The 11,297-nt window shown below is 53.2% G+C and overlaps 1 pseudogene; it reads left to right on the forward strand.

The window, feature by feature from the left end:
- The first annotated feature begins 9,100 nt into the window (after window positions 1-9,100).
- LOC125509706 (auxin-responsive protein SAUR32 pseudogene) lies at window positions 9,101-10,055 on the forward strand (annotated as a pseudogene).
- The last annotated feature ends 1,242 nt before the right edge of the window (window positions 10,056-11,297 follow it).

Below are 11,297 nucleotides of genomic sequence, written 5' to 3' on the forward strand. Positions count from 1 at the left end.
TTGACCATATCGATCCCACCGAAAAGGCTAACGTTCGCATTTTGAACTGAATCGGTCTGACCGAGTTTAATGATTCGGTCCCACCGAGTTTGGTAAATTGTGTGTAATAGCTAGATTTTGTGTGGAGGCTATATATACCCCTCCACCCTTCCTCCATTTGGGGAGAGAGCCATCAGAACATGCCTGGACTTCCAGCATTCATTTTCTGAAAGAAAACCACCTACTCATGTGTTGAGACCAAGACATTCCATTCCAACCACTAGAATCTTGATATCTAGCCTTCCCCAAGTTGCTTTCCACTCAAATCATCTTTCCACCATATCCAAATCTGTGAGAGAGAGTTGAGTGTTGGGGAGACTATCATTTGAAGCATAAGAGCAAGGAGTTCATCGTCAACACACCATCTATTACCTTTTGGAGAGTGGTGTCTCCTAGATTGGTTAGGTGTCATTTGGGAGCCTCCGTCAAGATTGTGGAGTTGAGCCAAGGACTTTGTAAGGGCAAGGAGATCGCCTACTTCGTGAAGATCTACCCAAGTGAGGCAAGTCCTTCATGGGCGATGGCCATGGTGGGATAGACAAGGTTGCTTCTTCATGGACCCCTTCGTGGATGGAACCCTCTGTGGACTCACGCAACCGTTACCCTTCGTGGGTTGAAGTCTCCATCAATGTGGATGTATGATAGTACCACCTATCGGAACCACGCCAAAAATCTTCGTGTCTCCAATTGCGCTTGCACACTCCAATCCCATCCTTTACTTTCTTGCAACTTGCATGCTTTACTTTCCGCTACTCATATGCTCTTGCCACGCTCGCTTGAAATGTATTGTGAACGTTTAAACTTGTGCTAAAACTCCATCTTAACTTAAAGAACTTAAAAACTGCTACTTTTCTTTGTTGAGGGTCTAATCATCACCCTCTAGACACCTCTTCTCGATCCTTTCACTGGGGGACAATCAAGGGCGGGACGACAAACTGCACAGGGAGAGCATTGTGACGGAGCTCGCGCAGCTAGATGCACAGGCTGAGTCCAGGGCGTTCTTCGAGCAGGAGTGGGCCCACCGTTATGCCCTGGAGGGCCAAGTGGAGGCTCTTCTCCAGGAAGAGACGGGGTATTGGCGTAGACGAGGGGATCTCAAGTGGACGCTAAAATGGGATGCGAACACTAAATATTTCCACGTGTATGCTAATGGTCAGCGTCAAAAATGTGCCATCTTGCGCCTGCAGTCTGAGCAGGGGCTCTTACTTCGCTAATTGGATATTATGCGCCACGTCTACGAGTTCTATATGCAGCTGATGGGCTCGAGTGAACAACCCTTAGCAAGACTTCACGTGGATTTGTGTGATCCGATGCTCAAGGTCTCTGACCTTGAAAATAAGGAGCTGGGCCTGGCCTTCCTCCCACAAGAAATCTACGCCGCCCTCCTCGGCATGAAGTCTAACACGTCCCTAGGCCCCGATGGTTGGCCCGTTGCCATGTTCAACCATTTCTGGTCAACGCTTAAGGGGCTGATTTTCTCTGTGTGCAATGGTTTCATGCGCGAGGAGGTTGACATCTCTCGCCTGAGCTTTAGAATTCTCTCATTAATTCCGAAAGTGCAGAGCACAGGTAACATTAGGCAGCTTAGACCCATTGAACTTATTAACGTCCCTTTCAAAATATGTTCCAAGGCGTGTTCGACCTGTTTAACTCCGGTAGCGCACCACATTATGAGTAGGACCCAATCAACGTTTATCCATGGACATAACATTCTGGAGGGGCCCCTCGTTCTTCTCGAGATTGTGCATGAACTAAAACGCTCACGTCAACCTGTGATTCTCCTTAAACTCGATTTCGAAAAGGCGTACGATCGCTAAACTGGGACTTCCTCCGACATGCCTCTTGGGAAGGGGATTCTTGTCGGTGTGGGTCCACCGCATGATGCAACTGTCTCGGGAGGCCAAACTGCGATTGCGGTCAACGGAGAAGTAGGGAACTTCTTTCGCAACAAGAGGGGGCTACGTCAGGGCGACCCTGCGACCCTGCTCATGTTTAACTTTGTCGCGAATGCACTCGCCACAATGTTGGACAAAGCCAGGGCAACCGGTCACCTCAGGGGAGTGGTAAGTCACCTGATCCCGGGAGGGGTGTCCCACCTACAGTATGCAGACGATGCACTGCTACTGTTTGAGCCGGACAAGCATAGTATAGCCACGGTTAAGGCTATCTTGTTGAGCTTCGAGCTCATGTCTGGGCTCAAAATCAACTTCCAATAGTGCAAAATGGTGGCCATGGGGATGGGCACAGTCGAGGGGCAAGCAGTGACAGATTTGCTTAACTGTAAGTTGGGAAAACTCCCATTTACATACCTCGGCTTACCGATAGCTGCTAGGGCGTGTATCATCCAGGACTGGAACCCCTTTGCACCATGGTGGCGGGCCAGGTTTGCCCGTGGAGAGGCAGGTTTATGTCGTCAGGGATGAGGCTCATCGTTACTAACTCCAGCCTCTCCTCACTTCCCATGTTCACTATGAGCCTCTTTCTATTGGCCAATGGAGTGCACACCAAGTTGGACACGCCGTGATCTCCAGTTCTTTTGGGAAGGAGTTGGACTCAAGCGCAAGTACCATATGGTGAGGTGGGCGGCTGTTTGTGGTCCCAGGTTTGGGGGGCCTTGGGATCACAAACTCCAAGTTGATGAACCTGGCAGTTATGTACAAGTGGATATGGAAACTGTCTTAAAAGGAAGACTATGTGATGTGTACGCTGTCTGATGTGGGCTTTATTAATTTAAACCGGACGCCTCTAACGTCTTTATTCTAAAAAAAGAGCTAGCCGAGCTGATTGCTACGTGAAAGTGAAACGAAGAAAATCTGAGGAAAACAAGGGCCGTGGACGTGTCCACCACACGAAGGAACGAGTTACTCCCATCATTTTTAACTACTCAAGATAGTTAGCTACTACCTCGTTGACCCACTTGTCCCCAACCGGAATATAACCGGCTACAATTCTAAATTCGCGTGATCTTTCATCTCCGACTGGTTTCGAACTACATATATATTTTCTTGTTTCCACTTCATTCACATGCGTCATGACGTGTGCTAGCTGCCCTCTCTGACGGGATCGACGATGCCGTGGCCGAAATAATCAACGTTGTCCACTAGATATGTGAATACACCAAGAAAGATCTTTTCAAAAAGTTGACCGGGGGATTCGAAACAACCAAATGGAGATCATCGTGTGGAATCGTCGAGCTTGTAAATGTTTTGATTTCGAAGGGCCAGAGTAGCCAGAGATGCGTACGTACACTGATATTCTTTCCGTTTCAAAATAAATGACTCAACTTTATACTATCTTTTTAATACAAAGTTAATATAAAGTTGGATCATTATTTTGGAATGGAGGAAATACCTACATACGTGCTGAAAGCGTCCTGTGGTCTGGCCTCTACAGACGTCCAGAAGCCAAACTCCCCAGCCCCATGGCTTGGCCTTGACGGATCCGTGCGATTTGGGTCGTCGTCGCCGTTTCGCCCCAGCTGCATACCTGCCGTGGACTCGCAGCGGTATGCTCCTATCTAGCTGGAACGCCGGAGACCTCTGCATAGATTACTGTTGTCATCGAGCCAAGCAAAGGGAAGCGCCAAGTGGCTTTGGCTCCCCGTAAACAAATGGTGCGGATTGTAAAATCCGGCGCGCGATCGACGCTTCCCTTCGCTCCAACTCCAACCATTCCGCGCGCGGTTCCCATGATCTAGTCTAGATCGAGCTTGCTTCCAAAACAGTTTGCCAAGCTCGAGGCGGTAGGCCCTCACATACATCCTCTCTTCTCCAACAACCACGGAGTACATACACAAAAATAAGAATATGTTTTATCCCAAGCAAATTGTGCTGCTGTGTGTATGCAGTGCTCCGTGCCAGGTTGCACTCTTTCCCTTTGGAAAACATGCTAGCCGCCCACACGGGATAACAGAAGCAGGCGTCATGTGCACTCGCTAGAAACCTGCACAAGCACAGCGTGCTCATGGCCAGACGTATGCCCCATCCCCGCGAGCAAGTGAGAGTAAGGCCAACTCCACCGCGCGACCTTATTCTGTTCGGCCTCGTCTGTTTAGAGTAAAACGAATAAAAAAGTCGGCCCAGCGCGCGACAGCCCGAATCCATCTTGTCTGTTTTGTGTCCGGGCCGATCCATTTCGAGCGCAAACTTGCGCCGGGTTTGGGTCACGACGGACAACAAACGAACGTGCGCTCGTCTGCGTCGAGGGCGCGTGGCAGGCGGCCACCTACCTCCCACCCGCCCACATCAATGCGTACGAGCGGGCGGCCCCACCTGTCATCCGCACGTCGAACGGTCGCCGTCCTTCTTTAAGTGGGAAGCGTGGACGTCGTCGTCCACACTGCCCCACGCCACCCTGCGGCCTCCTCGAAACCAGACAGCCCCAGTCCCAAACCCTAGCCAACATCTCGTCGGCCGGCCGCCCGCAGCAATGGGCCTCTGGAAGTCCGGCCGCAAAAGCAAGCACGACCGCGAGGCTGGTTCCTCGTCGGGACGCCGCCGCGGCTCGCCATCGCCACCAAGCCGAGCCCCCGCGCCGTCCGCCTTCTTCATCGCGCCCACGACCGCCGGCGACCGCGACCGGCATTACGTCCGCTCGTCGGTGTGCCGCCGTTATTGGGAGACGAGGACGCCGCTCCCCTGGAGCGACGTCCATCTCCCCAATAACTGGCATCTCTCCGCCGACCGGGTCCCGATCCCGCCGGTCCCGACGAGCGGCCGTGCGCGCGAGAAGAAGATCGAGCGCCGCCGCCGCCTCCTCCCCGACGACCTCTTCTACGACCCCAGGTACGCCCCCGACTCCGGGCTCTGGGACACCTGGTTTCGTGGCGAGCACGACACCAGGCGCGCGTCCTTCTTCGCCGGCACCTCGACGGGGCCGCGGCGGCCACGACAGGAGTGCGAGTGCGCAGTGCCTGCTCCCCAGGAGCACGGGCGTAGGCGGGTGCGCGGTGTCACGCCCACGCCGTCGCCTTTGCCGTCTCCATCGTCACCACCACCTCCTCGCATGACGGACGAGGAGGCCCATCTCATGGCGCGTGTCATGGAGGACTCCATGTACACGCACGATGAGCGGCAATGGGAGGGCCTGGAGGAGATGATGGCCCACTCCGCTGCTGGCGAGGTAGCCATCCCCGAGGAGGAGGAGGAGCCGGTGGCCGCGTTCCAGCAGCTGCTGGGCCAGGGATGGGGCTGGTCCTGCACTGCTCCGGAGATGGCCGCCGGCGTGGGCGTGAACTGGTGCCCCACTCCGCCGCGGTCACCGGAGCGGGAGGCGTCGCCACGGGAGGAGGTGGTGCAGGCACCTCCGGCCGTCCAGACCGCCCCCGTCTACCACGCACCGCCGGCCCACCTGTGGACGCCGCCAGCCTAAGTCGACCTCGTCAGCGACGACGACGACACTAGCGGCCAGTGAAGACGGCGACGGCCACGGCACCGACGGGCGCGGCAGGAGCGCGCGGGAGGCGTTTTCTTATTTTGTTTTTATATATTAATTATGAAACTGGGCCTTTTAAGTGGCCGTGGAAACTGGGCCGTTTTGTGGCCGACCCCTATATATGTTTCATGTTTTTTTAAATGCGCTTATTTACTTTTTTAGTTGTTTCATTCTAGTTTTTTATTTTTTTTTATTCACGTTCACCCCGGACACGATTTGGGGTGCGACCGCGCAGTGGGCGCACGCACGACTCATCGGACAAAGCCGGACACGGGCGAACCCATCGGCGCCCCAAAAAGACAAAATCCAGCCAATCCAGACGTCCGTTTGGGGTCGCGCGATGGAGTTGGCCTAAGACTAGCCATAGTGGGAGTAACTTCAGCAGTAACATCGAGTCCAACTCAGCAAATTTGCTTATGTGGCAATGAGTTAATGAGGAGAGAGGTAGCAGTAGTAACTTAGCTAGTTACTGTAACATCACATGTCTCAATGTAATATGAGTCTATAATCTAATAAATGAAGCTATACATATTATCACACTTATGTTACTAACCACTATAAAGATAGTAACATAGTCTAGAAATACATATATGTTATTAATGAATGTTACTCTCCATTGTGGTTAGTCTAACCAACCCAACCGCAAGCGGCAAGCGGCACGCTTGCGTCGGCCGCGCGCTCCTGCCCGGCAAGCAGCCCTTCACCCGATCCCGCCGCCCCTTCCCGGTTCCCAGGCAAGTCCAGGACAACCGGACCACAGAGTAAATGCGTCGTGGTACGTAGGTAGTAGTCCCCGGCACTCCTCCCGTCCGGCATGCGCGCATGCACGACACGCACGAGACGTGTCGAGGCGTCGCCTCCAGCCCACGCCGATACGTTTCATACGGCCGAGCTTACATGACATGCACCGGGAAACTAGCTAGCAGCTACTACTACGTACCCTACAGCGGCCAGCCTAAAAGGCGGTGTCGGTCGGCGCGTGGCGCGGGCGAAGGGGATCGATTCTCCCGTGATCGCGGCGCCGTTGCACCAACCGACCGCACTAGCCCGGCGTCCCCGGGCGCGGGTTCGCGCGGAACCGAAGAGTTTTTCACGCGCTGCTAGCCAGCGATAGCTGTATCCATCCGTCCGTCCGTCGTATGGTGGCAGTACATGTCGAGGACGCCATGTGGGGGCAGATCGTGGTGGCCCTCCAGCTTTGACGGGGAGGCGCGCCGTGTGGCGCGGTCCAGCTACCTGACCGGTGGGATCGACGCGGTCAGGTCAGGATTTTCTGACCGTTCCGTGGCGCCGGACGGCCGCGACGTGAGGGGAATATAGTGGTCCTGCATGTGCCATTTCTCTATCTATGGTGGCCGGGAAGGAGGGAATTGTCAACCCATGGTGCGCCACATGATGCTGGTGGACATGTAATCATCAGCTTTATTTTGCGCTCAACTTGGTGGATCAAGTTGACCAAATCGAGAGGAGAGGAGAGGAGAAGAGAGGAGTGAGCCACTGAGTCGTGCATGCCCCGGCCCTTCTGTTTCTTGTACTGACCAAACGTGGAATATCGCCGCCAAATTAACGAGGACATGAAATTTACTCCACTCAATCCAAATAGGGCCTAGCTAGGCATTTTTTACGTACAAGATGATCGATCCACCCGCAAAAGAAAAAAAGAAAAAAAAAGATGATCGATCAGGGGGCAGCGGGATCTATAGCATTGCCCCCTTGCCACGGCTGACAGCTCCGGTGCCTTCGATCTCAGGCAGCCGGCCTGTTGGCGACGGCACTCATTCGATCACTTGTTTTGTGTGGGAGACAGAGAGAGAAAAATCATGGCCATTCACCATGTATTGCGAGACAAGATCAGAATCTAAACCAGGACCCTCCAAAAGTGATGGCCGGGAACGAAAGCTAAAAGAAATGAAGCCTTTTATCGTGGTGCGCATTCCACGACACCGGGCACACACACGCACACGCTCCCAAATTTATCTATCATGTGGTGCTCTCTCAATCCTTGGCAGGGAAAAATCTAGCGGACAATCTGGGCCCGATCCGTAGCGTGAGACCCTTCCGAGTGGGCCCGTACGTCCGTCTCCGTGCATGCCAGGTGGTGGACATGCCGGTGTGTGATCGCCGTGGAAGAAGACGAGCGAAGTGTCCCGTAGGTTACGGCGACGGGGGACGGCAGCGGCCACGGGCCACACATCCCGGTGGAAAATCTGGACGCCGCGAATGAAAACGGAACGAGGCAAACTCGTCTGGGACCAGATATCGGGAAGGATCGATATGATCTTGTACGTGCATGCACCCAGCAAGCAAAGCTTGCTAGTTAGTCAAGTGCACGTTTGGCTGCACCGGGTGACAAGTCATCGTCTGTCAGTATTAACCTTTAAGCATAATCGTCGTAGACTCGTCGTCATCTATAGCTTTTTTTTTTGCATCATCATCTATAGCTAGCTTGCTCGCGCTAAAACGTACTCCGAGGTTACGTAAAATGGCAAAAGCACCGCGCGTGCCAGCATCAACCCCTGGATCGTTCAGGTAGGAGATAGCAGTGGTAATTAGTAAAATAGACCGCCAACTGTAAACCGTTTCTCTCTTTCTTTGTTTTTCTGCAAGCTGTGGAATTTGATAACAGCGCCTTGCACAAATCTGCAAGTAATATTCAACTCAGTTCCATCCAATTTTTGAGGATTCTTTGGATTTCGTTCTCCAACAAACCAAACATATGGACTGATGGTTGATGCAAATTCATCTTTGGTCTACTCCTTATCTAGTGCGACGTAAACCGTGCTGCCCTACATAGCCCCGTGATTACCATTGTGCGCACGATCGGGAAACGTAGATGCAACGGCCACATACCAGCTTGTTCTTCTTCTTCTTTCTTTTTTTGCGGGCGAGTATTATTCTAGAGACCGGGGGCAGCAATAAGAGCGTAAGATATAGTTTGTCATACAATACATATATGCAACTGTCTGAATCCGGTACAGCTGGTGACGCCCGCATAGAATATTTGCGGTCAACTTGCAAACTTTGCAAGCGAGCGAACGAACGAACACCTCATCGTCTTGGCCAAAGAATCCGGCCGAACCGTTATTAGCCCCAGAAAGAATATCCTGTTCCGTTATTATCCTCCTCCCGTCGATCGGATCCCAAGCACACAGGCCTCCTCCTCCTCCTCGCAGCCAAGCCAAGTCAACCCCAAACCGACAGAGAAAGAGAGAACAAACAGTACACGCGAGAAAAGAATACGCAACAAACTCTCGAGTCCCAAGACCGAGCCAGGCAGATCGTAACCGCCAGCGCCAGGCCTGCATCCTCATCCGAGCCCAGATCGGCCGCCCCTGGCCGCAACCGCAACCGCAGCCGCAGCGGCCACGCGCCCGCCCGCCCGCCCGCCCGGCCTGACCTGACCTGACCCGACCCGACCACCTCCCCTCCCTTCCTTCTCCCCAAAGAAAGGCCGCCCAGCCGCGCGCGCCCACGCGAGGCCGGTCGCGTCTCCACGGGTCCGGTTCGTCCCTTCGCTCGGGTAACGGAGACGGGACGGGCACGGGAAGGAAACGGCCACCACCAGGTCACCAACCCCGCACCGCCCCGCACAGGGGCTCCTCCCGGCCTGGGCCGCTATAAAAGGCGGGGCTCCCTCGCCTCCCAACCTCCCCTCTTCTTCCTCGCCAACAACGACCTCCTCCTCCGCACCAGAGAAAAAGAAAGGGAAGCAGGCAAGGTGGAGTAGCTAGGAACCATGTCCAACGTGCCCACCTCCCTCCGCGACTCCTCCCTCACCGTCTTCCGCCTCGCCATCTCCAGCTCCGACCCCTGGCCCTTCTCTTCCTAACCCAAACCCCGCCTTCCGATCTCCCTCCCCCCTCCTCCTCCTTCCTCAACAACTCTTCTCCGGTCCTCGCCGCCTCCGATGCACCTCAGGCAGCAGCAGCAGCAGCAGCACAGGGCGGAGATGGTTGCGCCCAAGGGGTGCGTGACGGTGCGCGTGGGGGCGGACGGGGAGGAGCAGCGCCGCTTCGCCGTGCCGCTCGACCACCTCAAGCACCCGCTCTTCGGGGCGCTGCTCGACGAGGCCGAGCGCGAGTACGGCTTCAGGCACCAGGGCGCCATCGCCATCCCCTGCCGCGTCGACCGCTTCGTCCACGTCGAGCGCCTCATCGACCGCGACCTCGGCGCGCACGGCCACCAGCTCGTCGACCTCGACTGCGGCGCCGCCACCGCCCACGCCCACGGCCACCTCCACCTGCCGCGCTTCGTCGGCTGCTTCCGCGCGTGACGGTGACGATGGCGACGCGTCGTCGGCCGCTGGATCTCTTGCTGTTTCTTTGTTAGGGTTGGTTGGTTGAGTAGTTCTCTCCCGTATGCTGCTGGATAGTTTGTTTCGCCCTCCGGTCTCGATCGATCTCCCGTACGTATGGGTTTGTTATGCATGGTTGTTCTCCATTGGTTTGGTTTGTGCTGGCTGGGAGAATCGATCGGAGGACGAATTCCATGTTGATGATGATGATGAAAAATTATGATCCAAGTGTAAAGAGATAATGTAATTGTTAGTAGCTTATTAATCCTCTCCTTTTTTCCTTCATCAATTTGATGCTCTCCGCAGAAAAAGTGGAAGAATATATGGTTGCTTGTCTACGCGATTTCATCAAACATCTATACTACTCACTCTTTTGACGGGAAATAACGAAATTTGCCGATAAATGCATCTGAATAGATTGAAAGCAAGCAAATAATTTGTTGAAAGTAGAACTATCTCGCGCCAATATATACATGTCAGACGGCACAATTCACGACACAAATTGATATGCATACGAGGTCGAGAATGATGCGATACCAAGTTTCGACATATATTCCCTTCTCCACCTTGGTGAGCATATCCAAGTAATATTCCGGGGTTCGTTCTTACTACTAATTGAGTAGTTATTAGTTATTACTATTATCCTAGATTAGATCTTGGTGCCAAAATTAGTTAAATGACAAGCAATTTTTGTAACCTTGGAAGGGTGATTAAAGGTTTCACTAAGGTTATTAGTACGTGAAATATCTTACGCTTAAAAACAAATAATAATATTCGAAAGACAACACCCCCCCACTCTGTACTTTCTTCCTTTGTTTTTCTTTGATAAAGGGCAAACTTTATTAACTCAAACAACCAACACTAATACACACAAAAAAGCTGGCAAATAGCAAAGCCTACAAGATCAAAGTTATGCCCAAGCGAGGAAAGAGAAAAGAATCAAAAGTGAAAGCAACAATCAACAAGCACCAGCCATCTGTGACACCAAATGGGCACGACATTCTTCAGCAACAATGTCTTTAGAAAGGGAACAACCCTCCAACACCGCCATCATCGGATCCAATGACTAAAGTCAAGATTCTAAGTTTTCATCCTGAAGAACAAGTCCGAGCATCTTCGAGCAATGTCTTCAACAAGGTAACGTCTCATTTCCCCTTCTTCGGCGGCACGGCTGGCCAAGTGCCTGGATTTACCATGACAACAACTTGTAACATGATATTGCGGAGGAAGTTGCGGGAGCGGGCGAGCAACTCCTGGTAGTAAGTGATGCTCTCGGTCATGGCGCTTCAATTGGCTGGATCCTGACGTGGATGCTGGCGTCACCGTTGATGCCCCTATAAATGAGAGCCATTTGAGCTCTATTTAGCCCAAGTCCGGCAAAGGTTGATGTGTCTACGTCTCTCTACTCACATTGGATCTTTTGGTCGAACGACAACCATGGGACTCCAGCGTTCGTTGGCAATAGAGTGATGGTGAGGCGTTCTCCATTGGTTTGGTTTGTGCTGGGAGAATCGGTGGGAGGACGAATTCT

This window comes from Triticum urartu, chromosome 1A (genome assembly GCF_056163025.1).
Source record: "Triticum urartu cultivar PI428250 chromosome 1A, HENAU_Tu73, whole genome shotgun sequence".
Classification (NCBI taxonomy): Eukaryota; Viridiplantae; Streptophyta; class Magnoliopsida; order Poales; family Poaceae; genus Triticum; species Triticum urartu.